A 20,634-nucleotide genomic window follows, 5' to 3' on the forward strand; every position below is an offset into this window, starting at 1 on the left:
TAACGAACACCGTCGTCATGGTTACCAACACGGCTGTCTTGACAACAATCGTGGCGTGTCAGACAATGTAGACGTGCAGCGTGCACACGCACGCAAAAAAGCGTGCATGCACGCACACATGCAAAAAAAGCACATATTACACATATCACACAAATGAGCATGAATCATTCATCAGACACGTGCACCCATCAGGAAGCCACTGCATGTCTTCTGCATGCTTTATATCCAACAAATGTCTGTCTGTCTGTTTCTCGCACGCACGCACGCACGCACGCACGCACGCACGCACGCACGCACGCACGCACGCACGCACGCACGCACGCACGCACGCACGCACGCACGCACGCACGCACGCACGCACGCACGCACGCACGACACACACACACACACACACACACACACACAGTTGTGTGTAACAACAGATCAATATTTTCAGTGTGTTCCCGGTCTTTATGCAAAGACCCGTGCAGTAAAACATATTTCCCATCTCTCTCTCTCTCTCTCTCTCTCTCTCTCTCTCTCTGTGTGTGTGTGGTGTAATCAGTAGAAGTGTGTTGTTCCATCAGTCAGAAATGCTGCACTGCTAAAGACAACCACAATCACTCCCTGGGGTGCGCTTGCATGCACGCACGCACACACACACACACGCGCACGCACACACAATCCCACAGCGCATAAAACACATATAGGCGCAGTGGATTGTGGATTGCACACACACACACACACACACTTATAGACACACACTCGTAGACGGACACATAAAATGCACAAATGGATGAACATGCTCCCGTTGGCAGGAACATAAATAGTCACTCGCACACGCACAGACAGACAGACAGACAGACAGGCAGGCAGGCAGGCAGGCAGGCAGGCAGGCAGGCACGCACACGCGCACACGCGCACACGCGCACACACGCTCACACATGAAGGAGAGGATGCTACACCCTCTGTTGTGGGATATTTTGTAGCAAAAGTCTGTACATATATAAACAGCACATTGTTTATTACAGCTCCTGTTTGATCTAAAGATTGAAACAGCTTGCATGCCTTTACAAAACGACATTGTGGTTATGCTTCACCTCAGCATGGATAGCACCTGTACAGTTCACTGTTTAAACCAGTGGTTCATATCAAGGTCCATTGTTTCTTTGACAAAGACTTTTTTATAATATCTTGTTATCGTTGGATACGATTTTGTCCACAATTCCATGCTGTATTGATGTGCTATGTACCATATAGGAGATAACAGGCAAACGTTCATCAACATAGAAATTCATCTACATTCTCTAATTGTGTAGACGTCTTGCAAATTAAGTAATGCAGATATTTAACAATAATTTAACCCCACGGGTGCATTTGGTTTCATTCAAGTGTTAAAGATCTAATAAGGGTCCATAACTTGGTTACCAACTATCCATCAATTAGCTGGTGACCACCTGGAACCCCTTCAAAGGACCACTGGTTGAGAACCACTGGCTTAAACTCTGTGGACGTGTAGTCGCGTACACTTTTTAAAAAAAAAAAGGCGTTTCATATATGCAACAGTGCTTTATTCCTTTTGTCTGTCTAAAATGCCGCTTTGAGTGTTATTATTATTATTATTATTATTATAGAATAAATGGAGAATTGCCTGCTGTGACTGCAGCGTGGAACATTAGTGCCATGGCCTCCTCCGGTGCTGATGACTGCACCAGGACTCCAGAGCGACGTGGCATGACCAAAGAGACGACATATCGGTTGCTGTTGGTTTTAATTGGCTGCATGTTTTAGCCCATTAAGCTGAAGCCGGAGTTATATATTGTGTCGTCATACGGCGGTGGCGGCACTCACCAAAAGTAGCTGGTCACGTTGCCGCAGTCAGTAGTGCCGTTGCTTCACGGCTAGAAGAAGGTCCTGGGTTCGATTCCCACCGGGGACGCTGTGGGCGTGCAGTAAACATGCAGTAACATCCTGGTCTCTATACTGCCTCCCCCCTGATCAGCCTGATGGTGCCTGATGGAGAGGAAAAGGAACTGGTTGGAATATCGTGTTCCTTCCACACGCTATACGTCCTACCGGGGAAACTCCCCCCTGTCAGGTGATAAGAAGCGGCCTGCTCACTCCTCATGCACTGAAGGAAGCATGAGCTCAGTTCGGGGCTCTCCCCAGGTTGGCAGAGGGAGAGTATAGCGCCCAGGATTACAGCTTAGGCAATTGGTACCGGCCTACCGGGTGAAAAATGGGTTACAAAATCATGACATCCCAAAAAATCATGGGATAAAAATGAAGTAGTAGCTGATCTACAAGCTCACATTGTGAGCCTGTAGATCGGCTATTTTAGCCACCCGTAATGCGAATCTGTTTGATAAAAGAATGCGCTCCTCAGATGGTGTGACCTGAGTTGGAGCTGCCTCAGCTTGACGCATGTGAGACCTCTGAGCTGTGAATGGTCTGCACCATTCACAACTCAGAGGTCTCGTTCTGTCTTAATTCTCCACAAATCTGTGATTGTAATTTCTCTATAATCAGCGTCAGAGTGCCAATTCCTTGTGCTCATTGTGTTTAATTGTCTAGTCAAAGACGTTATTAGATTTGTACCAAGGCGCATCAATGTGATTTCGCCATAGTTCAGTGCACCTCTGTTTAATTAATCCGATTTCCTGAATGGAAAGCAGCACAACTTTGCTGTGTTGGTCACTGTGTGGATGGCAGATAGTCAGATACTGGACACACAAAACAACCCTCTGTATCTGATATAAATGTTTATCGTTTCTGCTTGAGAGAGCCCAGATCCAGGCAGGAGGAGGGAACTTGTGAACTCAATACTGCCGCAATGTGTCAGGAGTCAGGTTAGTAACATGCAATATGAATATAGCAGTGCGAAAATGAAAAAGCTTCAGGTGGCATATAATGATGCTTTTCAAATCTTCCTGAAACTCCCAAGATGGACCAGTGCAAGTGAAATGTCTGTGACTAGTAATGTTTACACCTTTTATGATGTATTGAGGAATTTTATGTTTAGATCTATGTGTAGACTGAAGGAATCAAATGTTTTTAATTGATATAGACTTTGTGGAGTGAAAATAGTCTGTTACATAGGCTATCTGTGTTTTTATTTTTTTGTCTTGTCTTGTCTTGTTTCCTTGTTTTTGTATATGGTCCCACTGTGTCTGTGTCTGTGTCTCAATCAATCAATGCACAACGTGTGTATAATTTGTAACAGGAGCGACAGTCAAAGTGATACAGCAGGTACAGTACATAGATAGGTATAATGTCCGAATACACAAATACCATATTATCACTTAGTAGCCGAAATGGCGTTGAGCAAACCTGCAAGTGCCATCTTTTGGAAGGAGTGAAGAGAATAAACCAGTCGACCGGAAGGAATATCATTTTCACCGCCTGATTAGCTGATTATACGAGTAGTGCCCAACTGATGACACCGCCAATAACGGCCGTCGGCTGCACTGATTAGGCATGGACTGTAATGGAAAACAGAATCTTGTGCACTTCCTCCCCTGAGTTTCTTACCAATCCAAAGTGATCCCTCTCTCGTCAATGTCTTACCGATCAGATGGCAGGCCGCCACCCCCGTGTCAATTACTTACCAATAAAATCGCTCCCACTTGTGTCCATTAGTTACCAATCAACCCTCCATCCTCGCCCCATTCCAATTACAGCCTTGATAGAGCACCGGTTTTGCCACAGTAAACTTGGATCATTACAAGGTAAACACAACCAGCGTTTGTTTTGTGATTGAGCACCACTGTGTTACGCCAAGTGGCATTCGCCAGCCTCTAAAAGGCACTCACGCCAAACAGCAGATGCGTGGGTTACTATAAAAACCATCAGTATCATCATCCTCAACCGTGTCTGTTTCTTTGGAACAGAAACCGAGGCGATGTTGTGGAGCTTGACATCGACCTCTGTATAGTGCAACTCGTGAACCGCTTTGTCTGCCTTTTGAAATGATGTCATCGTCATTATTTTCCACACTCACTCCAGAGGGCCACATTGCATATTACTGTCGTAGCAAGAATAGCCGATCTACAAGCTCAAAACGCGTCGCACCGCTTGTGGATCAGCTATTTTTGCTATATTTGAATTGAAATCCTGAATCCTTTTTTGCTATTTTCTGAAGTGGAATCCTGAAAAGTAACCTTTTTATTTAATTTCAAATGCATTTAGTTGTAGTTATGTTAACTTTATGAACTAAATACAAATACACTGGACATAAAATAAAAGAAGCATTCTGATATTAACCTGTGGGACGCATTAAGTGATGGTGAGGGCCACATGTGGCCCCATGTGGTCCCCCCCAGGCCGCCAGTTGCTGCATGCATGCTTCACATGACCCGAGAAATAACATATCAGTACACATCGCTGACTCGTAATGTGTCAGGGATGTCACACAACAGAGCTGCATCCCCATGAAACACATGAAAAGAGCTTCATCCCCATGAAACACATGAAATGAGACATCGCTTGCTGCCAATCATGGTCATCTTTTACAATTATTTACAGATCGACGTTAGGGTATAATAAACTAGGTACAATATAAATCCCATGCATGTTTCTGCAAGTATATGGGTTCACTAAATTACCCCCAAAACATCTCTACTTTACACCTCTCCAGAGCACAGCACATACAGCAAGGAAGATGTGCGTGCGTGCGTGCGTGCGTGCGTGCGTGAGAGACTATTTATGTTCCTGCCAATGGGTGCACGTGCATCCATTCGTGCATGTCTAGGAGTGTGTGTGTGTGTGTGTGTGACTGTGTGTGTGTGTGTGTGTGTGTGTGTGTGTGTGTGTGTGTGTGTGTGTGTGTGTGTGTGTGTGTGTGTGTGTGTGTGTGTGTGTGTGTGTGACTGTGTGTGTGTGTGTGTGTGTGCCTTCACAATCCACTGTGCCTACAGGTATATGTGTTTTATGTGCTGTGGGATTGTGTGTGTGCGGCTGTGCGCGCATGCATGTGTGTGCGTGCGTCATCTTAATTGCCAGCTGGTAGTTGCACAACACGGCTAATATCTTCAGTGGAGAACTAAGAGGTATGAAAACAAGAAGCGGCTCTGCCTTAGAAATGTGTTCAAGCATAATAAATGTATGCAAAGCAGGCAGTTGTTCCCAGAACCAATCTTACACAGGCCTAAATTATTCAGATGAATGAATGAATATATGATGCAAGCAAGCTAGTTGTGATTGGACTGTTTACGATCATCACCTACCTATGATGCGGTATAAATTCTGCTGTCTATGCAATAATACAGCACGCATGGTTTTGCAAATGAGGAGCCGCACAACAACGTTCTCGTCTCTCGTGCGCACGCCGCGCTTCAACGCCAGCCAATTACATAATTTATTTTCCAGCTAGGAAAACACGATGGACGCCAAAAAGCCTCGCAACCCGTCAGATGACGGGTTGTAAGGGTTATATCAATACCAAGCAGCCGAAGCTCAACACTAACCTGAGACCCGATTCTACGAATGCCTTCTATGAATCGGCGGTTCTCGCATTCTCAAGATTTTTCTAAAGTGGTCAAACATAGCAGATGTACACGCTCGCTTGTAGATCGAAAATGGCACGGACGCTTTTCCCCGGTTTTAATGGGTTAAACACTTTAATGGTAGCAAAACTGAGGTGCAACTGTAGGTCTGCTTATTTTCCATTTACACCAAAATGTCGTCACCAAAAACAGCCAATCTACAAGATCACAATGAATGAGCTTGTAGAATGGGCTATTGTTGTGTCGAATGTTGCCGGAGGTTTATAAACCACTTCTGTCATTCTAACACATTTCTCTAAACAAATACAGACATAACAGAAGAGAAAACATTTACTTAAATATCTGCATATAGGAGCATATAAAAAAATGGTTGTCTTCAACACTACTGAACCTACCAAATGTACGTCACTGTGTGTGACGCACGCGCACGCACGCACGCACGCACGCACGCACGCACGCACGCACGCACGCACGCACGCACACACACACACACACACACACACACACACACACACACACACACACACACACACACACACACACACACACACACACACACACACACACACACACACACACACACACACACACACACATCAAAGGATAGTGGTATAACAGCTTAACGCAGCAGGCCAGAACAACCATGGATTTCAAACGCGTGTGCGTGTGTGTGCGTGTGTGCGTGTGTCACACAGCAAGATCTGATTGAAATTGACCCTGAAAGTGTAAAAGTTTACCCATGGGTCCTTTTTAACTATCTCTCTCTCTCTCTCTCTCTCTCTCTCTCTCTCGTTGTTCAGTGATGTTTCCAAACGTTGTGTGAACATACAGAACATACATCTAGGTACTGTACGTACAGTATCTATAGATAAATGCGGACCATGTTCAGTCAACCCTCGATTGAGGGCCGATTCTACAAATGCCTTCTAAATCAGTGGTTTTCACACTTTCAAGGTTTCTCTAAATATATAAAAGATATAGCAGACGCAGGCTCCAAGCTCCACGCGCTGCATGTGAGCTTTTACACCGGCTATTTGTGAACAGCCAACGCTAAAATGGAAAAGGACACAGAGAGATGCTTTTCACGGTTTTATAGCCTATACTAACGTGCTAGTAGCATGCCAAAGTTTGTGCTATTGCCATTGAGAATGCATTGGGCGTTACGGGGGGGACATATTTTGACAGCAGAAACTGCCTGTCATAATTTCTCCACCCTCCCTATTCCAAAGCCCAGGTACATTATATATTTAAACTATTTTCAGCAATGGTACACTTATTTTTTCAGTGGGTAGATCTTGTTGAGCTGGTCATTTTGAAAGTAGATCTCACGTCATAAATGTGTGGGCACCCCTGGCCTATACTAACGGTCACTAAGCCTAACCCCAAATCCACTAAGTTTAACCTTACAAAACAACTATGCCTAAACCTAACCTTATAACCTCACAAAAACAACGCCTAAAACCTAACCCTGAACCTAACCTTAACCTCACCATAAATCTAGACTTTGAAACGCAACACAAAATGTAAGGTTTTTGGGGTCTAGAGTTATTGATGTTAAAGGTATATTCAGTGATTTCACTTCATTCAAATATCACTTGTTTTTTTATTTTGTTGTGATAATCCTCCTTACTATAGAGTGTGCTGACCATATAAGGAGTTCCTCTCTGTCCCCAGTTAACCCCTGGGGTCAAAAAACCTTAGGTTTCGTTTTTGACTAGGTGGCCCAGCCTTCATCCAATCAGGATAGAGAGGGGCCTTCCACCAATCATGATCGAGTGGGAGATCAGATTTTAGCAACCAAACATACAATAACTTCTCTTTTAGTCCTACTGGATCTCTTCTCCCCTCGTCCTCTACTCCCTCCTCAACATTTTAGTCTAGTTTGCGTTTGTTGACGAAATTGTCAATATATTTAGTCTCATATAGTTTTAGTCATCATAGCTTAGTTTTTATTTAGTTTGTCGTCAGTAGAAAAGGGTAGTTGACGAACATTCTTTCGTCATAGTTTGAGTCGAAATCACCAATGCCGACCAGCCAACCGTCCGTCTATCTGTCCCTCAAATGAGAAACCAATAACAGACACAAACGGGAATCCATCCATCCATCTCTCTCAGATCCGTGCAGTAGCTCCATGTATCGATCCAACCTTCCAATCATCCACAACTCTTGTCTTCCTTTCCGCCATCTGTTCCTCATGTGTCCTCGTTTCCTTCCATCCCTCCTCCATCATATTTGATCTTTTCACCACTTTTATTTAACCCATTTGGGACGGGAACATATCTGTGTCACCTTAGCTTAGTTTGAACCACTTTAACCATCATTTTAAACTTTTGCATGTTGAAAAATAGCAGATCTACAAGCTTTTAACGCTTTTAACTCTAATCTTTGCTTCTGGGGGGTCCCTGGAACAACATATTTTGAGAATGGGGTCCACGGCCAATTACATAAAATTCTGGGTGTCCTTGACATGAAATAGTTTAAGAACCACTGATATAGAAACATAGGTTTTTCTAAAAAACTGTCATGATTAGAAGACATTTGTATGGAATCAGTTCACAGGTGTAAATGGGTTAACTGTGCACCATTGTAATTGAACTGTGTAAAACGGTAGAATATACACTTCTAGGGGGAATAGTGTCTCAGGAGGCAGAGCGGCCGCCTCGATGGAGGTTCCATTGCAGTTAGGTTGGTTGGATTCCCAGTCCTTGAGCGAATACACTGAACCCCTAACTGATCAGCAGGCGGGTGCCTTTCAGTGGTGGAAAGTAACTCATGCAGTGATGTAAATAGGTTTTCAATGTAATGGGTCCCGGGATGCACAGGTGGTCATTCAAATGAGTCCCAAAAAATTCTTATGAGTCCCAAAAAAAATCACACCTGTGTGAAGTGAGTGGTGCAACTCCGTGTGGGGGTTCGCGGGGCGGGGGGAGGGGGATGTTCCACACCCCCAGGAACACGCCCAGGGGGCCGGGCCGGTTCCGGCGTGCCGCATCGCGTCCGAAACGGTTGAGAATGACAGAGTTACCGTGTGGCAGCCCCTCTACTGTACTGTAATGTACTGGCACCCCCGAAAGCATACAGTTAATATGTGCGTGTGTGTTTGTGTGTGCATTAGGTTGCGCACAGATGGTGAAAAACAACCATGCTGTTTTCGTGCTCATACCCAGACACCCAGCCACCCACTCACACACATAGCTTCGTAAGGGAGTGGTTGCACCACTCAAAAATAATAATAATAAAACATTTTATTTTATAAAAAAATATATATAAACATATCAAATAGGCTTATACAGTATATTTTTAATGTAGGCTAGTAATATTAGCAAGCACAACTCAGTAAGAAATACTAATTGTGGGCAACAGTGGATTTAACATAGCTTAAACCAACCAAAAGTTGTTTGCAGTTGCAATTATTATACTTAGTCAAAATATCGGCGTGTGTTACACAATGTGTGTTTCCCATTGAATCGGGTCTGCTTGTCACGCTAAAACATGTTCCCCTAAATATTTCTGTCGGAGGCAGCGCCGTTTAGTTGAGAGAGTTGCGACATCTCCGTTCACTGCTTATTCGTGGGGCTGCATGCGTCACTGATCACTCCATTGTCGTCACTCTCTGTCTCTAAACAGCTCTAGTCTAGAGGCTGCGCTGAGTGCGCTCAGTCAGAGCCAACATGGCGGCGCACAGCGCGCTGTGTTGACAGTGTTGTTACAGACTAGTGGTTCTACAAGAACGATTCCTACGTGGATTTTATTTTTTATAACATAGGATGAGGTCGGATGCGGGCATGCAAAATGATCGTGTCCGTAGATTATTGTTTTACCGCATTTCCCCCCCCCCCCCGCATTTTTTTTTCTTCACGTGGATTATTACTGTGTGCTGAGTACTGTACCTCCGCTCAACCTCTGCGTCCACGGGATGCAGAGGTTGAGCGGAGGTTGCGGCCCAAAACTATAAAGTGCGTTTTGGGACGCAAAACGCACCCTATTTACATCACTGCTCATGTAATAAAGGCAAAGGTTTTATTCTCTAAATCAGGGATGGGAAAAAATTGCCGATCTACAAGCTCAAAAAGCTGAAATCCTGAACAATTTTTTAATTGGAATCAAGAAAGGCCTTTCAAATGCCTTGAATTATAGTTATGTTATTGTGAACTAAATCCAAGTACACTGGACCTAAAAAAGACAATAACATAACATTGTAATACAGTCACTAAGCTACATTCCTACATATATAGACTGAAGTAATTAAAGTGGGTCATGTTTGTATGTTTGGAAATGTAACAGCTGAAATCAATTAGTATTCGGATATTAACCTGCGAGCCGCAATAAGTGAAGGTGGGGGTCGCATGTGGCCTCCGGGCCGCCAGTTGCCCACACATGCTTTACAGCATAAATGGACAGACGTTTCGGCTATCCAGCTACCCTATTTTTAGAAAAATCTTTGAATATTTTAAAGCGGGCAGGGGAAGTCCTGGAACAAAATATTTTAAGGTGGGGGTCAAATAATTTTTTGGGTCCTTGACACGAAAAGGTGCGAGCGAGTGATGTTATCTTCGAATGTAATGTCCGTCATCAGCCATTATCCATACCATTCAATACAGCCATGTATGGACATCTCCACATACCGACGTTATTGTCAGCCATTGTCCGACGTGGCGTCCGTAACGGCTAACCCTAACCTCAGTCTTAACCGGCCACGCAAGTCAGTTTCACGATGTTTTCACTTCGGTGGACGTAATTTCACTTCCGCATTCCTAGTCGCCTATACTCACGGTAAGCAGTATGTAGGAAATGTCCATACTGGCTGCATAGAGCATCGCAGTCCCGCCCCCTTTCATGACGACGCCAGGCCCAGGAAATAATTCACAATGCATTTTTCCCATAGACATTTCAAAAAGTATTTATTTAAAGACCTTTTAAGCGTTGTACGAACTTAAGCCAACTCGAGTTGTGACAAATCATGACAACAAACAAAACAAATAATTACAAAGAAGAAAAACAACAAAGAAAGTGTTGTAACCTGCCTTTTTCTTCTTCTTTCTAATTATTTGTTCGGCCCGAAAAATTGTGTTTGTTGTCATGATTTCTAACAACTCGAGTTGGCTTTGTACGAGGCTTAAAAGGTCTTTAAATAAATACTTTTTGAAATGTCTATGAGGAAAATGAACGGGGAATCATTTCCTGGGCCCTGGTAGGGGGCGGGACTGCGACGCTCTATTGAATGGTCTTGATAAGAACATACGGGTGATTATAGGTTGATAACAGTCGAAGCGAGTGTTTTAGCAGCACTGATATACAAACACCCGTAGGCCATGCAGGAAGAAAGTTTGACAGTGACAGGTCTTCTGTCTCATCTGTCTCATCCCTTAATGGATGGACACATCGATTCCTTCCTCAGACTAATTGATCCGGACAGGTTTTTTATTTTTTTCACCTAAGGGAGCAATATTTCAGCGTATTTAGTGCCGTCAAGTGACAGCGTACAGAGTGCATGGGTAATTCTCCACAGACACGCTGTTAAATCATCAAGTGTGTTGTTGACGAGGCTCGCTCTGGAAAGCATTCAACCCATTTAGGCCTGAGGCCGATTCTGCAAAATGCCTTTTGTTTTCTGGAGAAAATATAATATATATATTTAAGCTATATCAGTGGTGCTCAAACTTTTTCATGTCAACGACCCCCAGAATTATATTATGTATCTGACCCCCATCTCAAAATATGTTGTTCCAGAAAATGTTTGCTTTAGTTTAACCCATTTAGACGTCGAAATAAAAAAAACGTTCGCTCTGAAAGAATATATATTCAAATTTGTGCCGCATTTTCACGATTTTTCAAAAATAGCAGACCTACAAGCTCGTAGCGCGCCACTCGCGCTATGAGCTTGTAGATCTGCTATTTTTCAATAGCTAAAGTATAACATAATGCTTAGTTAAAACACCAAAAGGGGTTCCCGCCCAAAATGGGTTAAAACATATATTCATAGATGTGCAAAGATTTTCACGATTTAAGAAAAGAAAACATTATCCATGCACTATTCTGGAATCGCCAACTAATGTGCTATATATAAAGTGTATAGCTAAAATCTAAAATGACAGATGCTTTCTTGGTCTTAATCCAGAGCGATTTACAGTAAACTGGCTCTCTCTCTTTTGGAGAGAGCCAGGCAATATTTGTAAATTCGCGCCAACTACTTCCGCCCAATACAGCAAGAGGAGGAGCAAAAGGTTTTACAAGTAGACCCCCCTTTTTGGACTATATTGAAGAGCGCAGTTGATTCTATGTAGGACGAAACCCACCATCACTTTGCACACATGCATTCCACTTCCACAACCCTGTACCACTTGGGAATTATTATTATATTTTCTGTTCCTTTTTCTTTAATTTTCTTTGTTTTTAATTGTTGTTCTTATATATATTATTGTATATTACTTTTGTTTAAGTAACTGTCTTGTATTGTCTTGTACTGTAAGTCTGTGTTGTCTTTGTGTCTATGTAAAAAAGAAGAAAATCCTCAAAATAAATGATGATAAAAAAAAAAAAACAAGTAGCATCCGACATGTCTTAGTTTTCACCACAAGCGGTAATATGGGTGGCGTGATAATGCGATCAAAAATCACTATTTACATCTGAACGTCGGCGGGTTGGACTTAAAAAACAACTTTGGAGTGTTTTCGGAGAAAACAAGCAGCAAAGAAACGACAATGAGTTGATCCTTATGGGAGGCGCACGCATTAACCTCAGATGGGAAGAACGTAGGTGCTGTCTAGCAGCCTGGGCAGCACGAAAGCTTAGTGTTGAGCTTCGGCTGCTTGGAATTGATTTAAACCTTACAACCCGCCATCTGACGGGTACTGCGACCTTCAGGGTTAAATATTAACCCGTCATCTGGCGGGTTCCGAAGCGTTTTGGCGACATGGGTGTTAAACATCTGCATTAGGGTGTAAGAAGTAATGACAAATGGTGCAGATGTGTAATAATAATTGAACTCTTGGAAATCTATGAGAACCGCAGATCTATAGCAACACTGGCTAGCACAACAACCCTACTGTGCTGGTCACTTCCAATGCGGCTACATCAAATTATTGATCAGCCCAGACTAGAGTGGCACGTAATTTATCAATCGATATTCATTGATTGCCTTCCAACGTCTCCCTCCCGAGGGGGAGCAGGCCCAGAACACACAAGGAGATGAGAAACCGGGACAAGGCTCACAAGCAGGCAGGGGTCGTCAATAATGTCCGTACACGGACAAATGTGTCCGTGGCAACATTTGGCCTAGCCTGACACCATTTTCATTTAGTTTCACTTCATTATTCAGACTGAAAGCCCTCCCCACGGCAGCAGTTTCTGGGATGGGTGTTGCCAAAGAAGTGTCAGTCTCCGGCGATTGGCTCACGCCAACCACTCAAGATAGTAGCAAAGCAGTTAACGTCGTTGTCAAGGTGGCTAACCCGGATGCTAACCAAACAAACACAGTCAACGAGCGCTATAGCATGTAAACAAACAGTGAAATATGACGGATGATGATGTTTGTAAAACCTGCCGCTGCTGTAAAGAAACTATTTATCATAGGGTGATTTAATAGCCAGATCGATATGTTACCACAGTGGGGGCAGCCATGTTTTTTGTTTGATGTCATTGAGTTGGCATACATGGCGCTGATCGGCCGTAGCCGCGGTATCAGATTTCTAAACCGAGGCTGCCATAGAGTCACCAGAACATAATTTTTCAAGTGAAGAAATAGCGACTACGTATATTGCGAGTCTCTCTCGCGTGACTGAACTTCTCATCCTATCTCTAAGGGAGATGCCAGCCACCCGTCGAAGAAAACCTTTCGGTCATGACCCACACTTCATGATCAAGGACGAAGATTGCCCGGTACTAGACAGAGAGGTTTGCCTTCTGGCTCAGATCTCTTTTCGTTCAACAGTACAGGGTACAGCGACTGCAATACGGCCCCTGCTGCTCCGATTCTCCGGCTGATCTCCTTCTCCGTCCTCCCCTCACTTGTGAACAAGTCCCAGAGATACTTAAACTTCACCTAGGTCTCATTCCCTACCCGGGCTGCGCAATCCATCGATTTCCTGCTGAGAACCATGGCCACCATGCACTCGACTGCATGCTAAGGGTTTCATGAAAAACCTACAAAAAATGACACAGATGCTTTCCCAGTAATTAGTAGGAGCCGTCTGTGTGCTCATTAACACCCCCTGGCTGAAAGCCCACAGCGCTGAGTCTTGTTCACCCACAAAGTCCAAAGTTAAACTCTTGGCGAACGGATAAAAAGAGGACAGACGGGCACGGCTCAGTGCGAAATAGAGACACGCTGTGCCTGCTGCTATTTCCAGCATTGTGTAAATATGCAGCGCTCCCATTGGGAAGCCTTGATGGATACAGCCTCATAATAGGGGTTAAGTGTCTTTGCTCGGGTACATTTCGGGTCGCGGACACATATGGGTCCTCTTATTGTCTCCACCAGGCCGAAGGCATGGGGAGAGAGCATGTTTTGCACTCCGTCCGTGTGTGTGTGTGTGTGTGTGTGTGTCCGTTGTCCGTCTGTCTGTCTGTCTGTCTGTGTGTGTGTGTGTGTGTGTGTGTGTGTGTGTGTGTGTGTGTGTGTGTGTGTGTGTGTGTGTGTGTGTGTGTGTGTGTGTGTGTGTGTGTGTGTACAGCTAATCTCTGGCACCGTTAACCTGGTCGATGCCAAACAGCCTGTTATAGCGCCACCAGGAGGCCGACTTTTGTAAAACATTTTTTTTATATTACTCCTCCATAATTTGCAAATCGTTACACAGTATCTCAATTCACATTGGCCTGTTATAGCGCCACCAACAGGTGGATTTTTTCAAAACACATTTTTTGGAACAAAATGCCTCAAATCATCCAATTGCCATCCAAGGAGTAAGAAGAATTGGCACCCTTTTCACATTGGCCTATTACAGCGCCACCAGGAGGCCACCACCTGACCTGCCCTGGTGGACACCTGTACCCCAACTCCCCGAGGGGCACTAGTTTTTTTTGTTTCCTACATTCTGCTTTTAATTATTATTATTAGGTTCACAAATTAAAAACAATTTCAATATTTCTTTTCAGTAATATCATGACGATTACATGAAGAAATAAAAGAAAAATCAAAGAAATTCCAAGTGGTAGTGAAAATAGCCGATTTATCTGCTAGATCTGCTATTTTCACTATAGTGTGGGTTCTGGGGAGACACACAATTTATTTTTTGGACTAAAACGTTTGGGAACAACTGCTTTAGGCTACCTGTAGGAACTGGTGGTGGTGACCAGTGTTGTCATATCGTATTATACTTACAGTATCCTTCTACCCTATGTAAAGGGGTGCCATTTTGAATTTAGGCTTAAATGTTGCCTCTATAATACCTTTAAAGCTTTGTTACCGAGTTCTAATATATTTCATTTCATATGCATTCTACGTGTTACTTGCTCTTTCCTCTCGCTGTGAGATATCGGCATTCAGTTTGACTTTGCCGTGATAAATATTAACCGCGGTCCTTCAGATCAATATGTAGTTAACCTTCTACATTGTGTATCACCAGGCTTCGTCGTTCTCTTACTAGCCGAGTCGCAAAAGATTTACAAACACGCTCGGCGTTGTTGCTCGGCCAATGAAACAGATTCTGATTGGGTGATTAAAATGTCATTTGAAGGCCAATGATAACCCCTGCCTACTTTCAAGTGGGAGGCGATCATTAAAAAGAAACTAGGTGTAAATCAGCGTTATGTGGCTGTTAACACAGATGTCGGTGACCTCCGCCTCTCATAAACGTGACAGACTGTTAAGCGCGTGTTAAAACACTGGCCTGGGAGGAATTCCCCTGCCTCTCCAACTCCATTACAACTCACCCAAGTGGCTCTGCGGTGTGTCCCCTTGGCAGAGGGCATGTTTAATCCCTGATGCCTTTGGGGAGGATATAAGGGGATTTGTGGTGGGTGTGGGCGCATGGGACCCAAATCATGATGTATCAGATAAAATACTGTATCACGTACCACATTAGCATATTAAATAAATCATGACAGGTTTGACTTTCATGAATACCCCATCACAAGGTTTTACTTTCATGCCACAAGTTTGACTTCCATGCCATTGTATAGCATACCGTCGCACTAAATTTTTTAGATTTCAGATTTTCTTTTTGCATAAATCAGTGCTATTGAACACCCTTTACGTCCATGTGTTGTTTAGAAAATATTGAGTAGTAAAAAGTGCTTCGGACAAAACTTCTTGACTCCATTGGACCCTCAAACTGTCTGCTAAAGCAACTAACTCCACCACCTCTCCTCTCATGGAAGTAATTGACAATATCTAAAGTCACAACAACAACTTTGACGAGGCAGTATTGCTTTGTTTTTAAAATATAAGGTTTTCTTCATTTCCTGAAAAATCTATATTTTTCATTTCCTGAAAAATGAACATTGTGGAGTTAGGTCAGGTGGTTTCTTCCCGTAGGCTACAGTGTTAAGCCACGTGTTGGTCAGATTGGTGGTCTGCGTGCCTTTTCAGAGGATGTTTATTTGACCAATCAATCAATCAATCAATTTTGTTCAATCAATGGAACTAACAAAGCATATAGTATACTTTAAGTATACGGTATTTGAGTCAGACAACTCTTAGAATGAATTTAGAATAAATATTTATTGAGTCCCTAATCCCTATTCATTCCCTGTAACATTAACATTTTAGTTAAATTATAAGCCAAATGGAATTACAGGAAATGAATGAAGACCCCATGCAGGGGGATCTAAAAACAGAGCCTACAGGTGGATGCTGGGGAGGGTGGGTGGGATTTGCTATGATCCCGCCGCCAATTTCATGAGCAGCAGGTTAGCAGCAGGCGAGGCAGGGAGGAAGCAGCAGCGACGCACGTCCACACAGCAGGAGGGAAGCCAGGAATGAGCAGAGAAGTTTAAATAGCCGTGCATGAGACTAGTCACCTGATCAGATAGGCCGTGCTCACAGCAAATCACTTGAATGTGAGTTTGTACATCAGCTATTTTTTTAACGTTTTTTGAACAATCTTGAAAGTGTGAGAACTACTGAGCTAGATTTGTCTAATTGGCCTCAGGAAAGAAATACCATGTAATTTTCATATTGATGTCACGTTATCATAAAAATGTTTTTCCAACTAATTTGTTTGGGGGCCCACGTTTGTGATATACCCTCGTGGGCCACCAGCGGGCCTCGCTCGTGGCCTACAGGACGAGCATCGCTGGCATACTGTATATTTATACTGTGCACGCCAAAGCGTCCGTGCATGTAAGGTCAACCGGCTGTACAGTAAGTACGACAGCGTACTAACATGGAGAATCTCCCTGAGGGTTTGCAACCATAAGTGTCTTTAACACTTCTCTCTGTATGTTAATTCCCCCAACCCCCACACCTCTGACAGCATTTAAATTGTCCTGGTTCACCGTTACACAGGGGACAACCGGCGCACGCACGCACGCACACACACACAGACACAGACACACGCACGCGCAAACACACTTCATACTGAATGTCAAACGAGAAAGGACGAGGTGTAAAAACATGAGTGACAGATACAGCTAAAGTCATCTTCCACAAAATCTATGAGATTTGCTGCCAACTCAATGCACTGTCCTTTCCAACAGCCAAGCGAGTGTGTGTGTGTGTGTGTGTGTGTGTGTGTGTGTGTGTGTGTGTGTGTGTGTGTGTGTGTGTGTGTGTGTGTGTGTGTGTGTGTGTGTGTGTGTGTGTGTGTGTGTGTGTGTGTGTGTGCATGCACGCACACATTTCTTTAAAGTCAGTGTCAGGAAAAGAAATGCTATTAAATTGCACATCATGGAGAACATTCACACAAAAGAAGTACAATGACACGACCTCATACGACACAGAGAATCATCACAAAACGTATTCAGAAGAACTAAAGCTCAAGCCACAACATAATAGACCCAAATACCGAGCTCACAAAGCTGACAGTTTAGGCAGCATTTTAAAGCACAGAACATTACCCATAGCGATAGCAAACAAGCAGATATATAAAATAGAATTTGTTTAGCTTGATCATCAGCTACTATCAGATTCAGAGTACATGACCAGGGTTTCCATTTCAAATGGCCTTCATCACATTTGGAGATGCGGTACAGTCTACCTGGACGCGGGTATTTCAACAAAGTCACTTTTTTATTGATTAATTGAACACTTTATTTGGTCAAAAATGCAAACGGTATTCAATTCTTCAGCATGGAATAAAAATAACACAATCATACTTTGCCCTCGCTTTGAGTTATACTTGAGGAGGCTGGAGCATCTCGAAAGAGAGAGAGAGCGTCTCTAAATAGTTTGGGATAATGCCAAAAAATATGGCAGCAGTGGGGCTTGAAAGATGCTGACCTGGCCAGCCTATAAACTGCATGGCACACGGCGTGAGGGAGGCTGCGTGGCTAAAGAGGGACTGAAAGATGCTGACCTGGCCAGCCTTTTTTACACTGCATGGCACACGGCGTGAGGGAGGCTGCGTGGCTAAAGAGGGAATGAAAGATGCTGACCTGGCCACTGTGGTCAGCCTATATTACAATGCATGGCACACGGCTGGAGGCTGCGTGGCCAACGAGGGAATGCTTGTCGCAGCATGTTGAAAGCTGCCAGCAAGACATTCAGCAGCATTGAATCTGAGCCTCTCTGGCTGTACAACATTAGGAAGGAAGCCCAAATAAGCAACTACACTTTAGCCCATTTAGACCTGGATTGAGATTGAAGATTTGAGTTAAAAACGTTCGCTCTGAAATAATATATATTTAAATATTTGTGTCACATTTTCACGATTTAAAAAAAATAGCAGACCTACAAGCTCGTAGCGCGGCACTCGGTGCCGCGCTATGAGCTTGTAGATCTGCTATTTTTCAATAGCTAAAGTATAACATAATGCTATAAACACTAAAAGGGGTTCCTGCCCAAAATAGGTTAGAAACAAGCTCCCCCCAAAAAATACCACAACCCACAACTAACAATATTTACAAGCAACTTTACAGAAAAAAACAAGCCCAAAGTCGCTTAATAATAAGCGGACATGGCAACACTGCCAGTAGTCCCCAACATACGATTGACTGGGTATATATGCCAGCCTCGACATAATGACATACGACTGGCTGAGTTGCCAGTCCCGAAGGACAATTGGCGTGTGTGCATGCAAAAAAAATTGCAGTTCTAAGAATCCCCAGCTGCAAACCCAGCTGTTGCCAAGTCACATATACACACATGTAGGCTACATGTACATGCACACACAGAAACACAGAAACACAGACACACAGACACACAGACACACACACACACACACACACACACACACACACACACACACACACACACAGCTACACCGTTAATAGCTTGAACCAGCAATGATTTCAGCTGGCATTGCCCCATCTAACACAAACACGGTTAATTTATAATCCTATTTGTTGTCGCAGTGTGCCAGCAACAGTCGGCTATGCGCTTGAGAGGAGACAGAGGGGGAGAGGAGACACACACACACACACACACACACACACACACACACACACACACACACACACACACACACACACACACAGTACAGTATACATAATGCGAAGTCACAGATTTATACTGGAACACATGCACACGCCCGTGCACACACGCACACACGCACACACACACACACACACACACACACACACACACACACACACACACACACACACACACACACGAGGGTGACATATGTTGGAAGCATAGGGACACCAGGGTAGATGACAGGACATCAACATAAAGGCTTCCAAACAGATGCCCTGCAGCTTAATACAGGACTCTCTTTATCCTGTTCACATTCATGTATATGCTTGTCTTTGTCAATGAAAAATGTCAGTCAATCAATCAATCAATCAATCAATAAATCAATCCACTCAGTTCACTACCGGCAATGGCATCTCCTATATGGGTTCCATTCCATTTAAATAAAACACGACAGTGCTGCTTTCTTTTTTAACAAAAACATTAAAAAAAAAACCAAAAAACAAATAGCTCATCTCATCGGTTATATAACACTGTTTTTTACAGTAGAAGATGACTGTGGTTGTACTGGTCAGCTCCCAGTGACCAACAGTAGCAGACTGTGGTTGTACTGGTCAGCTCCCAGTGACCAACAGTATTAGACTGTGGTTGTACTGGTCAGCTCCCAGTGACCAACAGTATTAAACTGTGGTTGTACTGGTCAGCTCCCAGTGACCAACAGTAGCAGACTGTGGTTGTATTGGTCAGCTCCCAGTGACCAACAGTAGCAGACTGTGGTTGTACTGGTCAGCTCCCAGTGACCAGCAGTAGCAGACTGTGGTTGTACTGGTCAGCTCCCAGTGGTTCAATTCTTATATGAGACGATTTTAAGACCCAATGTTATTCTCCATAGAGAAATTACTTCCGTGAACCGCTAGAGTTCTTTTTTTTTAGGTAGACATACCTTTTCGTGTTCAGATTTGCATCAGATTTATAAGCATCCATGTCATTTTAGATTTCAGAGTTGGGCTATTAACCCATTTTGGGCGGGAACCCCTTTTGGTGTTAGCATCATGTTATGCTTTAGCTATTGAAAAATAGCAGATCTACAAGCTCATAGCGCGCCACCGAGTGGCGCGCTACGAGCTTGTAGGTCTGCTATTTTTGAAAAATCGAACAACGACTGACGTAGAAGACACCTTTTTTTGAAACATTTTTTGAAACATCTTGAAAGTGTGAGAACTATACCGATTCGGAAGGCATTTGTAGAACCGGCCTGGTAATTCCATGTGGAGGCAGACGCTGCATATGAAAAACACTGATACATATGCATGACAAGCCGCTGACTCTTATGTATGGATGCTGCAGGAAATGAAATAACAAAAGAAAGGAAAAGAACGCTGAACAGAAAGCCATACTGTGGTCTGTCCCCGCGGGGCTCTCAGGAGATTTGTGACAGCATAAGGCCCTTTTGTCACGTTTAATTACAGTTGCCCTGCAACAGTAGAGGGCAGCTGTTCACATCGTAAAAGTTTCTCAGATTGATTATAAGCATGTGGAAAGTAACCAAGTATACATTTACTTAAGTACTGCACTTAAGTACTGCACTTAAGTACTGCACTTAAGTACAATTTTGCGGTATCTGTACTCTACTTGAGT

At 43.6% G+C, this 20,634-nt stretch overlaps 1 protein-coding gene across 1 annotated transcript in view; it reads right to left on the minus strand.

Annotated features, from left to right (window-relative positions):
* Positions 1 to 20,634, minus strand: part of trpc5a (transient receptor potential cation channel, subfamily C, member 5a) — a 136,669-nt gene that overhangs the window by 98,714 nt on the left and 17,321 nt on the right. Inside the window, exon 2 of the mRNA XM_079491324.1 lies at positions 1,831 to 1,992. The gene's annotated coding sequence lies outside the window, so the exon portion shown is untranslated. The remainder of the gene's footprint in view (positions 1 to 1,830; positions 1,993 to 20,634) is intronic.

This window comes from Electrona antarctica (genome assembly GCF_951216825.1).
Source record: "Electrona antarctica genome assembly, chromosome: 21".
Taxonomy (NCBI): Eukaryota; Metazoa; Chordata; class Actinopteri; order Myctophiformes; family Myctophidae; genus Electrona; species Electrona antarctica.